This window comes from Coregonus clupeaformis, unplaced genomic scaffold (assembly GCF_020615455.1).
Source record: "Coregonus clupeaformis isolate EN_2021a unplaced genomic scaffold, ASM2061545v1 scaf1380, whole genome shotgun sequence".
Taxonomy (NCBI): Eukaryota; Metazoa; Chordata; class Actinopteri; order Salmoniformes; family Salmonidae; genus Coregonus; species Coregonus clupeaformis.
This window is the reverse complement of record NW_025534834.1, coordinates 1,986-20,000: the sequence shown is the minus strand read 5'-3', so window position 1 is coordinate 20,000 and position 18,015 is coordinate 1,986. Positions and strand designations below refer to the sequence as shown.

The window sequence follows — 18,015 nt, the reverse complement described above, 5'->3', positions numbered from 1 at the left end:
TCCAGAGAGTAATTTTCCACTCCCGTGGTTTGATACAGCCTGTCTTCTCATGTGGGCTTCACTTCTAACAAGCTCCCTCCACAACCAAGACCACCAGCTATTATCATAGTAGAATATGGACTGGACTGGATCTTTACAATCCAGGACCAAGCACTCGCACGCACACGCACACACACACACACACACACACACACACACACACGCACACACAGTGCTTTACAATACAGACACTACAAGCACTCCTACTAGAGAAAAGTTGGTCAAATACATCAACATAAATCTGATGCTGTACTTCAAACTTCTACACACAGACTGACACACACACACACCTCTCCAACACCGCCACACACACACCTCTCCAACACCGCCACACACACACACACACACACCTCTCCAACACCGCCACACACACACACACACCTCTCCAACACCGCCACACACACACACACACACACACCTCTCCAACACCGCCACACACACACACACACACACACCTCTCCAACACCGCCACACACACACACACACACACCTCTCCAACACCGCCACACACACACACACACACACACACCTCTCCAACACCGCCACGTCATACTGTATATCTCTCTTACCTTTTTCTCCCCGTCTTTCCCATTTCCACGTCTCTTCCCATTCTGCTTGGGCTCTCCGAGTCCTTTCTCTCAGCCCCGGCCCCAGGCCCGGAACAGCTTCTTAGCCCACTCATCCTTCTGCGTGGTCAGCCTGGGAGGCTGGGGGGGCAGGGGCAGGTCCCCAGCTGGTAGTGGAGCCCTGTAGCGGTCGGCAGGTATCTTGTTCATGGGTGGAGGGAGGGTGCTGCAGTTAGCTGACGACCAGCCGTCTGTTGACTCAGCGTAGGACTCCTGATCGCCACAGCCCTGGTCCAACGCCTTGTCCCCGTGTCTGTCCTGCCTGGCCTGGTTGTCTCAGTCTCTCAGGACATGGACCGGAACCAGCGTTGAGACTGATGGTGCTGCTGGGTCTGGGCCAGGCTCTGCTCTCCGCCTCCTCCTCCAGATCCTCCTCTATCCCTCTTCCTGGCGGGTAGTGGTGGAGTGAGGGGTGGGAGGAGTGGGTTTCCGAGGGGGATGGCAGGGGGAGAGGGTGGGGGGAGGTCGGCGAGGTAGCCGTTGTTGTGGTGCGGGGGGGAGGAGGGGGAGAGGGGGGCCAGGGTTGACACCGGGAGGGGACTTGGTTCCAGCCCTGGGCCGAGGTGAGGAGGAGGGCTGTCCCAGTGGCGTGGACCAGGGTTATGGTTGTGGTTATGGCCTCCCAGTCGACCAATAAGACACGGTTACTCTTCTCTTCTGGCAGGAAGTTACCGATGCCGCTGTCGCTGTTGCTGCTGGTGCTGTGGTTCTGTTAATAACAACAACAATAATAACAATAACAATAATAATAATATAATAACAACAATAATAACAATAATAATATAATAATAACAATAACAACAACAACAACAACAACAACAACAATAATAATAATATAATAATAATAACAACAACAACAACAACAACAACATCAACAACAACAATAATCATTGAAAAGTGATGTATAAATAATATTCAGACCTGGATTTCAAAAATCTGACAAATATTTCAAATATTTTCTCTGTGCCTGGTTGAGCTCGGGCTGGCTAACAAACCAATAGAAAAAGGCCCAGTCGGTGCTCCAGACTCCAGAACACAGTGTTAGTATTTCCCTTGGACATTCAAGTTGTGTCAAAGCCCTGCTACAACTAAACCAAGACAGGAAAGAAAACAGCATCCATTTGGAATGAAGGTCAGATAACAACAGACGTAAACACAGTCCTGACAACCTACCTGCTGCAGAGGGTCGTTTGTCCGGATCGACGAACGCCCGCGCCCGGACCCCTCAATATTCTCCCCCATGTCCCGGTAGAGGACAGACACAAACTGCAGTAGAGGCTGGGAGGTCAGGGGGAACTCCAGACACCCCCCTGTGTCATGGTCTGGGGTACACTCAAACCCAAACCTCCTGGCCACACCCACATGGACCTGGAGGAGGAGGAGGAGGAGGAGGAGGAGGAGGAGGAGGAGAAGAAGGAGGAGAAGAAGGAGAAGGAGAAGGAGGAGAAGAAGGAGGAGAAGGAGAAGAAGGAGGAGAAGGAGAAGAAGAAGGAGGAGAAGAAGGAGGAGAAGGAGGAGGAGAAGAAGGAGGCGGAGAAGGAGAAGAAGAAGGAGAAGAAGGAGGAGGAGAAGAAGAAGGAGAAAGAGGAGGAGAAGAAGGAGGAGAAGAAGGAGGAGGAGGAGAAGAAGGAGAAAGAGAAGAAGAAGGAGGAGAAGAAGACGGAGGAGGACGAGAGAAGGAGAAGAAGAAGAATGAGAAGAAGGAGGAGGAGAAGAAGAAGGAGAAAGAGGAGGAGAAGAAGGAGGAGAAGAAGGAGGGAGGAGGAGAAGAAGGAGAAAGAGAAGAAGAAGGAGGAGAAGAAGACGGAGAAGGATAAATGTATGTTTTGCTTATTCCAACCCTCTGAAAAATATGGTCGTTTAGTGTATTTATGGTAGGTTTTATCTATAGTAGTGAATTACAGTTGCCATAAATATTCAGTTTACAGTCTGCATCGCTATCAACAGAAAAACCTCCTAAATCCCATTTAGCCTCCCCCTTTTAGTTGTTAAAGAATTTAAACCAGTAAGTCCTCTTTATGTACTGGTAACATTCCAGGGCCAATAAGTCCCTCTTTATGTACTGGTAACATTCCAGGCCAATAAGTCCTCTTTTATGTACTGGTAACATTCCAGGGCCAGTAAGTCCTCTTTATGTACTGGTAACATTCCAGGGCCGGTAAGTCCTCTTTATGTACTGGTAACATTCCAGGGCCAGTAAGTCCTCTTTATGTACTGGTAACATTCCAGGGCCAATAAGTCCCTCTTTATGTGCTGGTAACATTCCAGGGCCAATAAGTCCTCTTTATGTACTGGTAAAATTCCAGGGCCAGAAGTCCTCTTTATGTACTGGTAACATTCCAGGGCCGGTAAGTCCCTCTTTATGTACTGAGTAACATTCCAGGGCCAGTAAGTCCTCTTTATGTACTGGTAACATTCCAGGGCCGGTAAGTCCTCTTTATGTACTGGTAACATTCCAGGGCCAGTAAGTCCTCTTTATGTACTGGTAACATTCCAGGGCGGGTAAGTCCTCTTTATGTACTGGTAACATTCCAGGGCCAGTAAGCCCTCTTTATGTACTGGTAACATTCCAGGGCCGGTAAGTCCTCTTTATGTACTGGTAACATTCCAGGGCCAGTAAGTCCTCTTTATGTACTGGTAACATTCCAGGGCCAGTAAGTCCTCTTTATGTACTGGTAACATTCCAGGGCCAGTAAGTCCTCTTTATGTACTGGTAACATTCCAGGGCCAGTAAGTCCTCTTTATGTACTGGTAACATTCCAGGGCCAGTAAGTCCTCTTTATGTACTGGTAACATTCCAGGGCCAGTAAGTCCTCTTTATGTACTGGTAACATTCCAGGGCCAGTAAGTCCCTCTTTAGTACTGGTAACATTCCAGGGCCAGTAAGTCCTATTTATGTACTGGTAACATTCCAGGGCCAGTAAGTCCTCTTTATGTACTGGTAACATTCCAGGGCCAGTAAGTCCTCTTTATGTACTGGTAACACTCCAGGGACGGTTTTCCCCTGCGATGGAACTACTCACCAGTGTTTTTAACCATGCATCTTTCATACAACGGACAAAGACGTAACATGCGTTTCCCAAAACACCACGCAGAGAGAACAGTCGCTAAGTGCATCGTTGGGAGCATGATACTAACACGATCGAAAGAAAGGCAGCACTTCTCTCAGATCAGCTTTCTCAATTCAAATCTTACCTTAACATTAGAACTATTTCACAATACTGACGACGGATCAGCTCCTAGAGAGATATTACCACTACGGCTGCAAATATTCAGGCGTCTTATTCGTATTTCTTTTTGGACCCCTTTTTCCTCCCCAATTTCGTGTTATCCAATTGGTAAAATGTATGCACTCACTAACTGTAAGTCGTTCTGGATAAGAGCGTCTGCTAAATGACTAAAATGTAAAATGTAAATGTAGTTACAGTCTTGTCTCATCGCTGCAACTCCCGCACGGACTCGGGAGAGGTGAAGGTCGAGAGCCAGGCGTCCTCCGAAACAGGACCCTGCCAAGGCGTCACTGCTTCTTCACACACCGCCGCTTAACCCGAAGCCAGCCGCACCAACGTGTCGGAGGAAACACCGTAACTGGCGACCGGTCAGCTTGCAGGCGCCCGACCCGCCACAAGGAGTCGCTAGAGCGCGGGGACAAGGACATCCCGGCCGGCCAAACCCTCCCCTAACCCGGCACGACGCTAAGGCCAATTGTGCGCCGCCTCATGGGTCTCCTTGTCGCGGCCGTGTTTCAACACAGCCTGGGATCGAACCCGGGTCTGTAGTGACGCCTCAAGCACTGGGCTGCAGCGCCTCAGACCGCTGCGCCACTCGGGAGGCCCTGGGTATCTTAGTCTAATGCTTACCCAATGGGCGCACTAAATCACCGATTTAGCACTTCATTGCGTACATGTTAGGCTACAGATCATCCAATATATTGAGACAAATGACAGACAGTAGCCTACAAGTAGCAAAATAGAACTCAACTGATTGAACATCAAATGTATTTCAATGTGACTGAAATAGGCTCTATAGAGCCTAATGTATTTATAATTTAATGCAGTCATCTCGGTTTTCATTTGAAGCATATTTTTTATACGTCAGCTTGTTTGGTGTCAATTGCAAAGACATTGGCAACTTTGTATTTTTTGTCAACTTTGTTCTGAAGTTATCGGCGGTCACAGAGAGCCGGATAAACCATGTGATTCTATGTTTAGCGGAGATTTTCTGTGTATAAAGTAACGTGGGAGGGGAAAAAAGCATCTTAACTATGCACTCAGCTGTTCCACGAGTGGTCTGAGCAGGCGTTAGATTACCAGTGTTTTCAAGTGCAACGTTGGGTTTTTGGGAAACAGCTCGGAGATTTAACGATGCTCTTACGAAGGTTCTAACGATGAAATTAGCCTTAAGATGCTTTTTGGGAAACCGGGCCCAGGACTCTAGGACCCCCACAAATATTCAAAATAACTTCTAAAGTTTCGTAAATTGTATGTTTGTAAATGTTAAAATATGGCAGTTTAATTACGGATGTTATTATTAGCTTGAGAGCTTTGAAAAGGTTGTGGGTATTTTTTCTTTGACCTTTTGTCCAACCCCTACCTGGTGATGACAGAGTTCGGGTCGACTATGAACACGTGACAGAAGTCTCAGCCCGCCCTCTTCCTCCCGGTTACCATTGCCATAGTGACCGTCGTCGCCATGGGAAGCCTGCATGGTGACCAGTCCGAAGCTTGTCGGTCGCCGGGGCAACAGGCGCTGAAGGCTAGCTTCTCTGCAGGGTAGGTAGCAAGGACCTGTCTCCTGTCACTGCACAGCCGCATACAATCGTGCATCACCTGGGAAGAACAACATATAGAGTTACAATCCCTTCTATTTTAGAAACACACAGTCCTCTATTCCAAGAATAAGCTTTATAGTCCTTCTTTCCAGAGGAAACAGAGATTGTTTGTTTTGTAACAACGACCCCGAGACCCACCCACAGGTTAGAGCACAGGGTCAAAGTACCATTTAGAGATATGGCATCTAAACATTTCAATCAACCAACCACCCACCCACCCACCCAACCAATCAACCAACCAACCAACCAACCAACCATTCAACCAACCAACCATTCAATCAACCAACCAACCATTCAATCAATAAACCAATCTACCAATCAACTAACCATCCATTCAATCAATAAACCAACCCACCAATCAACTAACCAACCAACCAACCATTCAACCAATAAACCAACCTACCAATCAACTAACCAACTAACCATTCAATCAATAAACCAACCCACCAATCAACTAACCATTCAATCAATAAACCAACCCACCAATCAACCATTCAATCAATAAACCAACCTACCAACTAACCAACCAACCAACCAACCAAAGGTTCAACCAATCCAAAGCAACCCGTACCTTCATGAGGACCAGGAGTGTATCTTCTGTTCTGCCCTGAGTCGATCTCACGCTTCCTCTGATGGCCTGCAGACTGTCACTCTCCAGACTAGCCCCCCTGTAGAGGCCAGCTCTATGGAGCCCAGGTACCCTACCATCATACCCACGGTTCAGATACCTCGCTGGGATCCAGGCAGAAGTCCTCCCCTTCTACCTCCACCTGGAAAGAGGGAGGCAGTAAAAACATTACTCCAACATTCACTGCTGTAAAACCTAGCTGATAATGTAGTTGTGTGGGTATCAAACCTAGCTGATAATGTAGTTGTGTGGGTATCAAACCCAGCTGATAATGTAGTTGTGTGGGTATTAAACCTAGCTGATAATGTATGTAGTGTGTGGGTATCAAACCTAGCTGATAATGTAGTTGTGTGGGTATTAAACCCAGCTGACAAAGTAGTTGAGAGGGTATCAAACCCAGCTGATAATGAAGCTGTGTGGGTATTAAACCCAGCTGATAATGAAGTTGTGAGGGTATCAAACCTAGCTGACAATGTAGTTGTGTGTGTATCATAACCTAGCTGGCAATGTAGTTGTGTGGGTATCAAACCTAGCTGATAATGAAGTTGTGTGGGTATCAAACCTAGCTGATAGTGTAGTTGTGTGGGTATCAAACCCAGGGGCTGATAATGTAGTTGTGTGGGTATCAAACCTAGCTGACAATGTAGTCGTGTGGGTATCAAAACCTAGCTGATAATGTAGTTGTGAGGGTATCAAACCTAGCTGATAATGTAGGGCTGTGTGGGTATCAAACCCAGCTGATAATATAGTTGTGTGGGTATCAAACCTAGCTGATAATATAAAGCTGTGTGGGTATCAAACCTAGCTGATAATATAGTTGTGTGTGTATCAAACCTAGCTGATAACGTAGCTGTGCGGGTATCAAACCTAGCTGATAATGTAGTTGTGTGGGTATCAAACCCAGCTGATAATGGAGTTGTGTGGGTATCAAACCGAGCTGATAATGTAGCTGTGTGGGTATCAAACTTAGCTGATAATGAAGTTGTGTGGGTATTAAACCTAGCTGATAATGTAGGTGTGTGGGTACAAAGGAAAGGGGGATACGAAGTCAGTTGTAAAACTGAATGTCATTCAACTGAAATGTGTCTTCCGCATTTGAACCAGGAGGGGTAGTAGGGACTCTGGGTTAAAAGTGAATAGTGCCATTTGGGACACATCCTCAGCATTCACCTGGACCCCTCCTGCAGATGGAACCGGGGCCCTAGGAACACGGAGTCATCGGTCATTAGAAACCCTGGCCATCTCCTCCTCAGAGAGCAGGTTGGGGTTGCTGTGGACTAGCCCCGCCATGGACGGGGGGAACTCTGTTGACAGGGGCCCCCGCAGGCTTGGCCGACGAAGAGGAGGAAAGAGGAGGTACGGGAGGAGGAGGAGGAGGAGGAGCGGATGACCCTGTCTTTAGGATTAGGTTTAGGGTCAAGTTTAGTTTAGTTTAGGTTAGGTTTAGTTTATTTGAACATGGTGGTCAGAAAAATACAGTGTATTCAGAAAGTATTCAGACCCTTGACTTTTTTCCATATTTTTGTTAGGCTACAGCCTTATTCTAAAATGGATTCAATAAAAAAAATCTTCTCAATCTACACACAATACCCCATATGACGAAGAGAAAACTGCTTTTTAGAAATTTTGGCAGATTTATTAAAAGATAAAAACATACATAAGTATTCAGACCCTTTGCTATGAGACTCGAAATTGAGCTCAGGTGCATCCTGTTTCCATTGATCATCTTGAGATGTTTCTACAACTTGATTGGAGTCCACCATGGTAAATTCAATTGATTGGACATGACTTGGAAAGGCAAACACCTGTCTATAAGGTCCCACAGCTGAGCAGTGGCATGCCAGAGCAAAAACGGCCATGAGGAGTCGAAGGAAATGTCCGTAGAGCTCGAGACAGATTGTGTCGAGGCACAGATCTGTGGGAGGGTACCAAAAAATGTCTGCAGCATTGAAGGTCCCCAAGAACACAGTGGCCTCCATCATTCTTAAATGGAAGAAGTTTGGAATCACAAGACTTCCAGAGCTGGCCGCCCGGCCAAAACTAGGAGCACTCGGGGGAGAAGGGCCTTTGTCAGGGAGTGACCAAGAACCCGATGGTCACTCTGACAGAGCTCCAGAGCCCATCTGTGGATATGTGAGAACCTTCCAGAACGGACAACCATCTCTTGCAGCACTCCACCAATCAGGGCTTTATGGAGGTGCCCAGACTGAAGCCACTCCTCAGTAAAAGGCACATGACGCCGTTTGAATTTGCCAAAACGCACCAACTAGACCGAGAAACGAGATTGTCGATGAAACTGAATGCCAAAGCGCCACGCCTGGAAGAAACCTGGCACCATCCTACGGTGAAGACACGGTGGTGGGCAGCATCAGCTGTGGGGATGTTTTTCAGTGGCAGGGACTGGGAGACTAGTCAGGATCGAGGGAAAGATGAACGGAGCAAAGTACAGAGAGATACTGATGAAAACCACCCAGAGCGCCAGACCTCAGACTGGGGACAATGACCCTATGCTTTGCCGTTATGGGGTACTGTGTGCAGATTGGATGAGGGGGGGAACAAACTATTTAATCTATTTTAAGAATAAGGCTGTAACGTAACAAAATGTGGAAAAAGTCAGGGGTCTGAATACTTTCCGAATGCATGAACATGGGCCAGTTATCAGACACAGATTAAGCAGAGTTAGTCCTGACTAAAAAGACATCTCATAAAAATGTGTCTGGGAAACCAGCCCAAAATGTGATGTCAAACACTATATTAGAAACGATATAAAACAGGCAGATTGATACCTTTCTCCCGAGCTGCTGGAGGAGTGCGACAGTTATCAAAGATCATGTTGAATATTCCTCCAGACTGCATCTCCGCCACCACCCTCTCTGCTGTTAATACCCAGGCTCTTGGAGTCCAGCTTGGGCTTGAACCAACCACCACCCCCCTCCTCCTCCACCACCACCACCACCACCGCTGGCGCTGTTACCGCGAGAAACCCGGCTCACGCTGCTGTTGTTGCTGCCGCCTCGGCTGCTGTTGTTGCGATGGAAACCACACACCCCCTCGTCGCTGGAGCACGAAGCCCGCGGCAGCTGCCGCCCAGCTCCGGTGGACTTCCTGGAATTGTTTCCGTGGGCGACGGTTGCGGTTGTACCACCGTGTCCGTGAACGCCCCCGCTCCCGGCGACGACCAGGTGCAGAACCCCGCGCACGTCCACTCAGCTGGACGACGCCCTGCGACGCCTTGGAGACGCGAAATGCCGCTTCACGGACAGGATGTGGTCACCGAGCGGAGACCACGTAGTCCGCCCGGATTTAGAATGAGCTGAGGACACAGGGGCCCTGGCCAGAGAGGGCGAACCCATACCTCCCCCAGGCCACCTCCACCCCCCAGGATACGATCCCCGCTGCCCCCATGTCCTCCATGACGCCTCTTGGACGAGGTGTCCGTCTGTCTGAACATTGTTTTGACTCGCTGTTCTGTTATTGCACGCTATTTATCCAACCTTATGTTACCAGATAAGCTGACTGATGTTATTTATCCAACCTTTATGTTACCAGATAAGCTGGACTGATGTTATTTATCTAACCCCTATGTTGTTACACAGATAAACCGACTGATGTTATTTATCTAACCCTTATGTTACCAGATAAGCTGGACTGATGTTATTTATCTAACCTTATGTTACCAGATAAGCTGACTGATGTTATTTGAATCTAACCCTATGTTACCAGATAAACTGGACTGATGTTATTTATCCAACCCTATGCTACCAGATAAGCTGACTGATGTTATTTATCTAACCCTTATGTTACCAGATAAACCGACTGATGTTATTTATCTAACCCTTATGTTACCAGATAAGCTGACTGATGTTACTTTATCTAACCCTTATGTTACCAGATAAGATGACTGATGTTATTTATCTAACCCTTATGTTACCAGATAAGATGACTGATGTTATTTATCTAACCTTATGTTACCAGATAAGCTGACTGATGTTATTTATCCAACCCTTATGTTACAGATAAGCTGACTGGGATGTTATTTATCTAACCCTTATGTTACCAGATAAAACTGAGGGATGTTATTTATCCAACCCTTGTGCTAAGCGCCAGATAAGCTGACTGATGTTATTTATCCAACCCTTATGTTACCAGATAAAACTGACTGATGTTATTTATCCAACCCTTGTAGCTACCAGATAAGCTGACTGATGTTATTTAATCCAACCCTTATGTTACCAGATAAACTGACTGATGTTATTTATCCAACCCTTATGTTACCAGGTAAGCTGACTGATGTTATTTGTCTAAACCCTTATGTTGTTACTGGATAACTGACTGATGATATTTATCCAACCCTGTGTACGTAAGCTGACTGATGTTATTTATTAACCTTATGTGTTACCAGGTAACTGATTTGATGTTATTTATCAACCCTTATGTTACCAGGTAAGCTGGACTGGATGTTATTTATCCAACCCTTAAGTGCTACTGCAGATAAGTTGAAGTCGGGAGAAGATATAGTACTTAGGCTCTAGATCAACCCAGAAGTGAGAGGGTTGAATATACTGATGGAGTTTTGTCGACTCCATTCCATCTCAATGAGCTTTTTTAATGTGGCAAGTGGTAAGGCATGCTGAAGCAGAACTGGTAAGTTGCTCTTTCGATGAGGCTTAACCTCTCCTCTCCTCCTTTTTCCTTTCCCCTCTATCCCTTTCTCCTCTGTCTCCCTCTCCCTCTCCCTCTCAATGCTTTTTCTCTCCTGTCTGTTTCTAGTGTCGAGCACAAACAATGTGCCTGGAGGTGCAGAGCTTAAGGGCGCCAGCCCCTCCCACTCCAACGCCAGCCCTTGCCATGCTGGTGCCACTTCTGATGATGATGTGACTTTGTCACAGGTCAGGCAGGGGTCACCGTACAGAGAGACAGGAGGGACAAACAGCACTCAAGGACTCATTGTTGAGTATATCTGATGGTAGCCACATAACACACAGAGGGCAGGGAGCCAATATAACAACAATCAAGCCACATGCCTGAAAGAACAGCATGAGTCAGTGCCAAAGTACCACTCGGGTTGGTAGCAGTGTTTCCCCAAAACCTCCCCTTGGAGTACCCCAAGCTATGTTCCACAATTTATTTGACGTGTTCCAGATCCTCAAAAAAAGTTATGCAGCTGCACCATCGAGCATCCCTGACTGGCGTGCATCACCGCCTGGTATGGCAACTGCCTCGGCCTCCGACCGAAGCACTGCAGGTGAGGTTATGTGGCGCACGGCCCAGTGCCATCACTGGGGCCAAGCTTCCCGCACATCCAGAACCCCTATACCAGGCGGTGTCAGAGGAAGGCCCTAAAAATTATCAAAGACTCCAACCACCCTAGTCATAGACTCCCTTCACCAAGACGAGGCAACGGAGCGCCAAGTCTAGGTCCAAAAGGCTTTTTAACAGCTTTTACCCCCAAGCTAAGCAAGATAAGCGGAACAGCTAAAAATGGCTACACCGACTACTTGCATTAACTTTTTACGATGCTGCTACTCCGCTGTTTAATATCTATGCATAGACACTGTCTCCCACCGCATAGCGCTACCTCAATTACCTGGACTAACCTGTCCCCCCCACATTGACTGGGCACCAGTACCCCCCTGTATAGGCCTCATTATTACCTGGACTAACCCCACACTGACACACTGGCAAATACCCCCGTATATAGCCATGATTTTTGTATTGTTATTTTTTAATTTTTTTTTTTACTTTAGTTTATTTAGTAACAAATTTTCTAACTCTTGGGTTATTGTCTAAAAACTGCATTGTTGCTAAAGGGCTTGTAAGTAAGCATTTCACTGTAAGTGTCCACAGCCGTTTATCTCGGCGAAGATGACAAATGAAATGTGATTTGATTTCCAGTTGATTTTACCAATGAAGGGCTTTGGTGCTTAGTTGACTAGTAGAATAGCACTGGAATATATCAACTAAGTTGAACGTTTGGGGAACTCAAGGAAAGAGGTTTGGGGAAGCAACTGTCTTACATAAATCATGGAGAAAAGCGAAGGAAAGGTCCCCCCAAGTGTACACTTCTTCAGGGTCAAGTCATATAGTGAAAGAACTATGAGAGGGAGGGGGGCTAAACACTTTCAAATACATTTTAAAACGCAATGTGCCATGTAGAATGCCAAGGAAGCGGATTACTGCTATTCGCCAACACCCTTGCGAATGAATGCACCTCCACCACTGACACACACAAACCACACCGCCCGTGTAGAAGACGCATTGCATTGTTCAATGGGAAGCGATGATTTCGCAAAACCGAGGGCGGTAACTCGCGACCTCACCCTTCCACTAGGAGTTGAAGACAGAGGGGGAACAAACAGTGGCAACAAGATAGCCTCTCCCTCCCTCCTCTCTCCCACCCCCCACAATGCCAAATGTTTGCTAACTGCTGAAAAAACTCCATAAGTGAGCTGCTAAACTCAGCCAAAGAGAGAACCAGCTAAGCTTGCAGCTTGTTTGCAAGAGAGACGAGAACAGAGAGCTAATTTAGCTAGCTGGCTACAGTAGCTAGCTAGGTACCTATAGCAAGCGGTAACTACCAAGCTAAGATTCTAACGAAAAAATGACAACACGTTGCTCATTGTATCAATAGCACTGCACTGTCGCCAGTTTAGGCTTCAGTCTTCGTGTTTATAGGCGAATATAAAGATAGTTTTACAAACCTTGTAATTATTGTCCGTAAATTGCTTGGTCGAAAATCCATGCACCTTGAAAGTGCATCCACCCGTGCTTAACTGATCGTCCCGCCTGCGTTTTCCAGAATCTTCGGTAATGTCAACGAGTAACCGGGTGGTAACGATAGTGCGTACCCATACAACTTTTCTGTCCTGTCATTGGTTTTACATGGCTGTCAATCACACTCAGTAAACTGTTCCGCCGAATGTACCAAAAAAACTAGCTAGATATTATTAAAGTTTCGATTGAGAATCGGCCAGCAACAAAAGTACAGTATGCTACAGGTGGGGCTATTTAGAAAATCAAATCCAAATGTTAACAAGAAAATGGCATCCAACCAAAGTTATATCTTTCACACACAACTACAGCAAAGCACTACACAAGACCGTGGCACTCTCCGGAATGTGTTTGCAGACGATACAGAGGAAGAAAGCTATACATTGCTTCCTTGGGCGAGATTAGAACAGCTGCCTAAAGTGTAACGCGTAGCGCTGCGGTTGTCAGCGTTAGCTACCGGTTCACTATATTCACAGCCATAGATGGCTAATTTTGCATACTTATGCTTTTTTCGTTTACTGTTTAAACATAGTAACATATCATGCTTATACCCAATTAACTAACCAAATATGCTTCCATAACATGTTAATTTACTTTAACGTTTGGTTTTTTCTCTGTTCAATTTACTCAATCCACCACTCCCGGGCCAATGCACTTGTTAGCCATTACATTGGAAAAACGTATATCCATATGGAGAACTTTACCGTGGCTATGTAACCAGCTACAGCTATCCGTGTTGTAAAAAAGTGTTTAAAAAAATTGAAGTTAAGCTGTTCATAAATGCGTACTGATTATGAATTGTCTGAGCCTCCATGGTTAGTTAGCAGTAAGCACCGCAAACAAACGAAAGACTACTAACTACCAGCTGCTAAGAAAGACTAAAAAGTGAGGTGTGTGTGTGTTAGGGGAGGGGGGGGAGGGGGGTTACTGGTCTGGCGTATTGGGAGAAACTGGAGTTACTGATGATGGAGATAACCAGACAGTGACACATGATATCACAACTGGTGGTTACTGGATGGAGATAATATAACCTGACATAATACATGATATCACAACCGGTGGTTACTGAGGATGGAGATAACTGACAGTAATACATGATATCACAACTGGTGGTTACTGGGATGGAGATAACCTGACAGCAATACATGATATCACAACTGGGTGGTTACTGAGGATGGAGATAACCCGACAGTAAAAAATACATGATATATCACAACTGGTGGTTACTGAGGATGGAGATAACCCTGACAGTAATAGCTTGACCGTACCAGTGCTAGGTCCACTGCCTTCTTAGGCCGGAGCGGTTGGCTCTGCTACTCCTTCTCTCGCCTTTCCTTCCGATGGGGCTGAGAGAGGGAGCGCTAGAGGAGGGCAGGGTGGCCTGGGGGGACAGAGAGAACAACCTGAGAGAGGAGCGCTGGCTAGGGAGGGCAGGGTGGCCTGGGGGACAGAGAGAACAACACTGGGAGAGAGGGAGCGTTGGCTAGGGAGGGCAGGTGGCCTGGGGGACAGGAGAGAACAACACTGGAGAGAGGGAGCGTTGGCTAGGGGAGGGGCAGGGTGACCTGGGGGGACAGAGAGAACAACTGAGAGAGGGAGCAAGCTGTAGGGAGGGCAGGGTGGGCCATGGGGGACAGAGAGAACAACACTGAGAGAGGGAGCCTACATGATATCAAAGCAACTGGTGGAACACGAGGATGGAGATAACCTGACAGCAACAAGCATGATGATCACAAACTGGTGGTTACTGACGATGGAAAGATAACCCGATATAATGCATGATATCACAACTGGTGGTTACTGATGGAGATACCATAACTGACAGTAAATATATGATATCACTAACTGGTGGTTACCGATGGAGATACTATAACCTGACAGTACATACGATATCACAACTGGTGGTTACTGATGGAGATAATATAACCTGGACAGTAATACATGATATCACAACTGGTGGTTACTGATGGAGATAATAGTATCCGCATGTGCACTACATGATATCACAACTGGTGGTTACTGATGGAGATACCATAACCCGACAGTAATACATGATATCATCACAACTGGTGGTTACTGATGGAGATACTATAACCTGACATGCAATACATGATATCACAACTGGTGGTTACATGATGGAGACAATATAACCTGACAGTAATACATGATAATATATCACAACTGGTGGTTACTGATGATGGAGTGATAAAATGAAAACACAGATATCACACCTTGTGTTCTAAAATATATATTGTGTTATATAATTTATAATCTATGTAAACTACCCCACTTTTTCTGAGATAAAAACATCCCCATAAATGTCCATTCTTCATCATGCATTACATCTTATAATTCCGTAGACAGTCTGTGTCGATCTCCCATAAATAGCTGCCTGATAGCCACTCTGGGAATAGCCTACTGTACCACAGCCGCACAGACAGACAGACAGTCAGCACAGAGGTCAGAGGTCATGGGAAGCATCTTGTCTGAGGATTTGAATTATGTCCGGCCAGCTGAAAGCATCAGCATGGTGAAGTTCCATATGGGCATCGTGGCATGCATAGTCCAACTCTCAGAGAGAGGGAGGGGGTAGAGAGAGGAGGGAGGGAGGGGGGAGGAGGGGAGGGGGGGAGCAGAGAGGAGAGAGAGAGGGGGGTAGAGAGAGACAGAGAGGTAGAGAGAGAGAGAGAGAGAGAGGGGGAGAGACAGAGAGTGAGAGAGAGAGGGGTAGAGAGACAGAGAGGCAGAGAGAGAGAGAGAGAGAGAGGAGGGGGAGAGACAGAGAGGAGAGAGAGAGGGGAGTAGAGAGACAGAGAGGTAGAGAGAGAGAGAGAGAGAGAGAGAGGGGGGGAGAGACAGAGAGGAGAGAGAGAGGGGGTAGAGAGAGACAGAGAGGTAGGTAGAGAGAGAGAGAGAGAGAGGAGAGGGGGAGAGAGAGGGGGCAGAGAGGAGACAGAGAGGTAGAGAGAGAGAGAGAGAGAGGGGGAGAGACAGAGAGGAGAGAGAGAGGGGGCTAGAGAGGAGACAGAGAGGTAGAGATAGAGAGAGAGAGAGAGAGAGAGAGGGGGAGAGACAGAGAGGGAGAGAGAGGGGTAGAGAGACACAGAGAGGTAGGGAGAGAGAGAGAGAGGGGGGAGAGACAGAGAGGAGAGAGAGAGGGGGGTGGGGAGAGAGACAGAGAGGTAGAGAGAGAGAGAGAGAGAGAGAGGGGGGGGGAGAGACAGAGGAGAGAGAGAGAGGGGGTGAGCAGAGACAGAGAGGCAGGAGAGAGAGAGAGAGAGAGAGAGAGACAGAGGTGGAGACAGAGAGGAGAGGAGGTAGAGAGAGCAGAGAGGAGAGAGAAGAGAGAGGGCGAATATCCTCTTATATGTTGTACATAATCTCTATCTGTAATATCCTCCTAGCCTCTGTAAAGATCCCCTTAGTCTATCTGTAAACATCATTGAGAATGTTATTGAGGCTGAGGAAATAATACATCCTCTGGGTGGCTGATGGCAGTCAATCACAACAAGCATAGAAATAAAATGAATAGAATAGTTATGTGATTACATGCATTACCCCTTAAATGCTGTCTATGTCCAGTATGTTAGTAGGTCCAGATTGGGGACCCCCATCCCTCCTGCAGTGGTGGGCCAGGAGCACTCATATAGGGAATAGGGTCATTTGGGACGCTACCTATGTGAGCCATATATAGGTGGTTAATTTGTGATTAATAAAAACTATTAAAAATTGCCCTAAGTGTGTAGACTACACAGGACTGAGATGACATCACAGCAACCTTGGTTGACTGTCTGTGACGGCAGCCGTTTTCATTGTGTCTAAATTGTGTCTTTAATTCCCCAACTGCATTCCTATTCCCTATGTAGCCAATTACTTTTGACCAGGATCCATACTGCTGCAATACATAGGGAATAGGAGCTGTTTAGGATGCTGCCTTAAATCAGAGACGAAACAGATATACAGTGGGGAAAAAAAGTATTTAGTCAGCCACCACTGTGCAAGTTCTCCACTTAAAAAGATGAGAGAGGCCTGCACTTTCATCATAGGTACACGCACAACTATGACAGACAAAATCGAGATTTTTTCCTCCAGAAAATCACATTGTAGGATTTTTTCATGAATTTATTTGCAAATTATGGTGGAAAATAAGTATTTGGTCACCTACAAACAAGCAAGATTTCTGGCTCACAGACCTGTAACTTCTTCTTTAAGATGCTCTGTCCTCCACTCATTACCTGTATTAATGGCACCTGTTTGAACTTGTTATCAGTATAAAAGACACCTGTCCACAACCTCAAACAGTCACACTCCAAACTCCACTATGGCCAAGACCAAAGAGCTGTCAAAGGACACCAGAAACAAAATTCAAGACCTGCACCAGGCTGGGGAAGACTGAATCTGCAATAGGTAAGCAGCTTGGTTTGAAGAAATCAACCGCGGAGCAATTATTAGGAAATGGAAGACATAAAAGGCGATCACTGACAACCCCCTCGATCTGGGGCTCCACGCAGATCTCACTCCTTGTGGGTCAAAATGATCACAAGAACGGTGAGCAAAAATCCAAGAACTACACGTGGGGACCTAGTGAATGACCTGCAGAGAGCTGGGACCAAAGTAACAAAGCTTCACCATCAGTAACACACCACGCCGCCAGGATCAAACTGCAGTGCAAGACCTGTCCCCCCTGCTTTGGACAGTACATGTCCAGGTCATCTGATGTTTGCTAGAGTGCATTTGGATGACCCAGAAGAGGATTGGGAGAATGTCATATGGTCAGATGAAACCAAATATAATCCTTTTGTGTTTGGAGGACAAAGAATGCTGAGTTGCATCCAAAGAACACCATACCTACTGTGAAACATGGGGGTGGAAACATCATGCTTAGGCTGTTGCAAAAGGGACCCAGGACGCTGATCTGTGTAAAGGAAAGAATGAATAGCCATGTATCGTGGAGATTTTGAGTGAAACATCCTTCAAACAGCAAAGTACATTGAAGATGAAACGTGGCTGGGTCTTTCAGCATGACAATGATCCCAAACACACCGCCTGGTCAACGAAGGAGTGGCTTCTCGTAGAAGCATTTCAAGGTCCTGGAGTGCTCTTAGCCAGTCTCCAGATCT

General features: G+C 46.5%; 1 pseudogene; it reads right to left on the bottom strand.

The window, feature by feature from the left end:
- Positions 1-864: 864 nt before the first annotated feature.
- LOC123486954 lies at positions 865-6,207 on the bottom strand (annotated as a pseudogene).
- Positions 6,208-18,015: the final 11,808 nt, after the last annotated feature.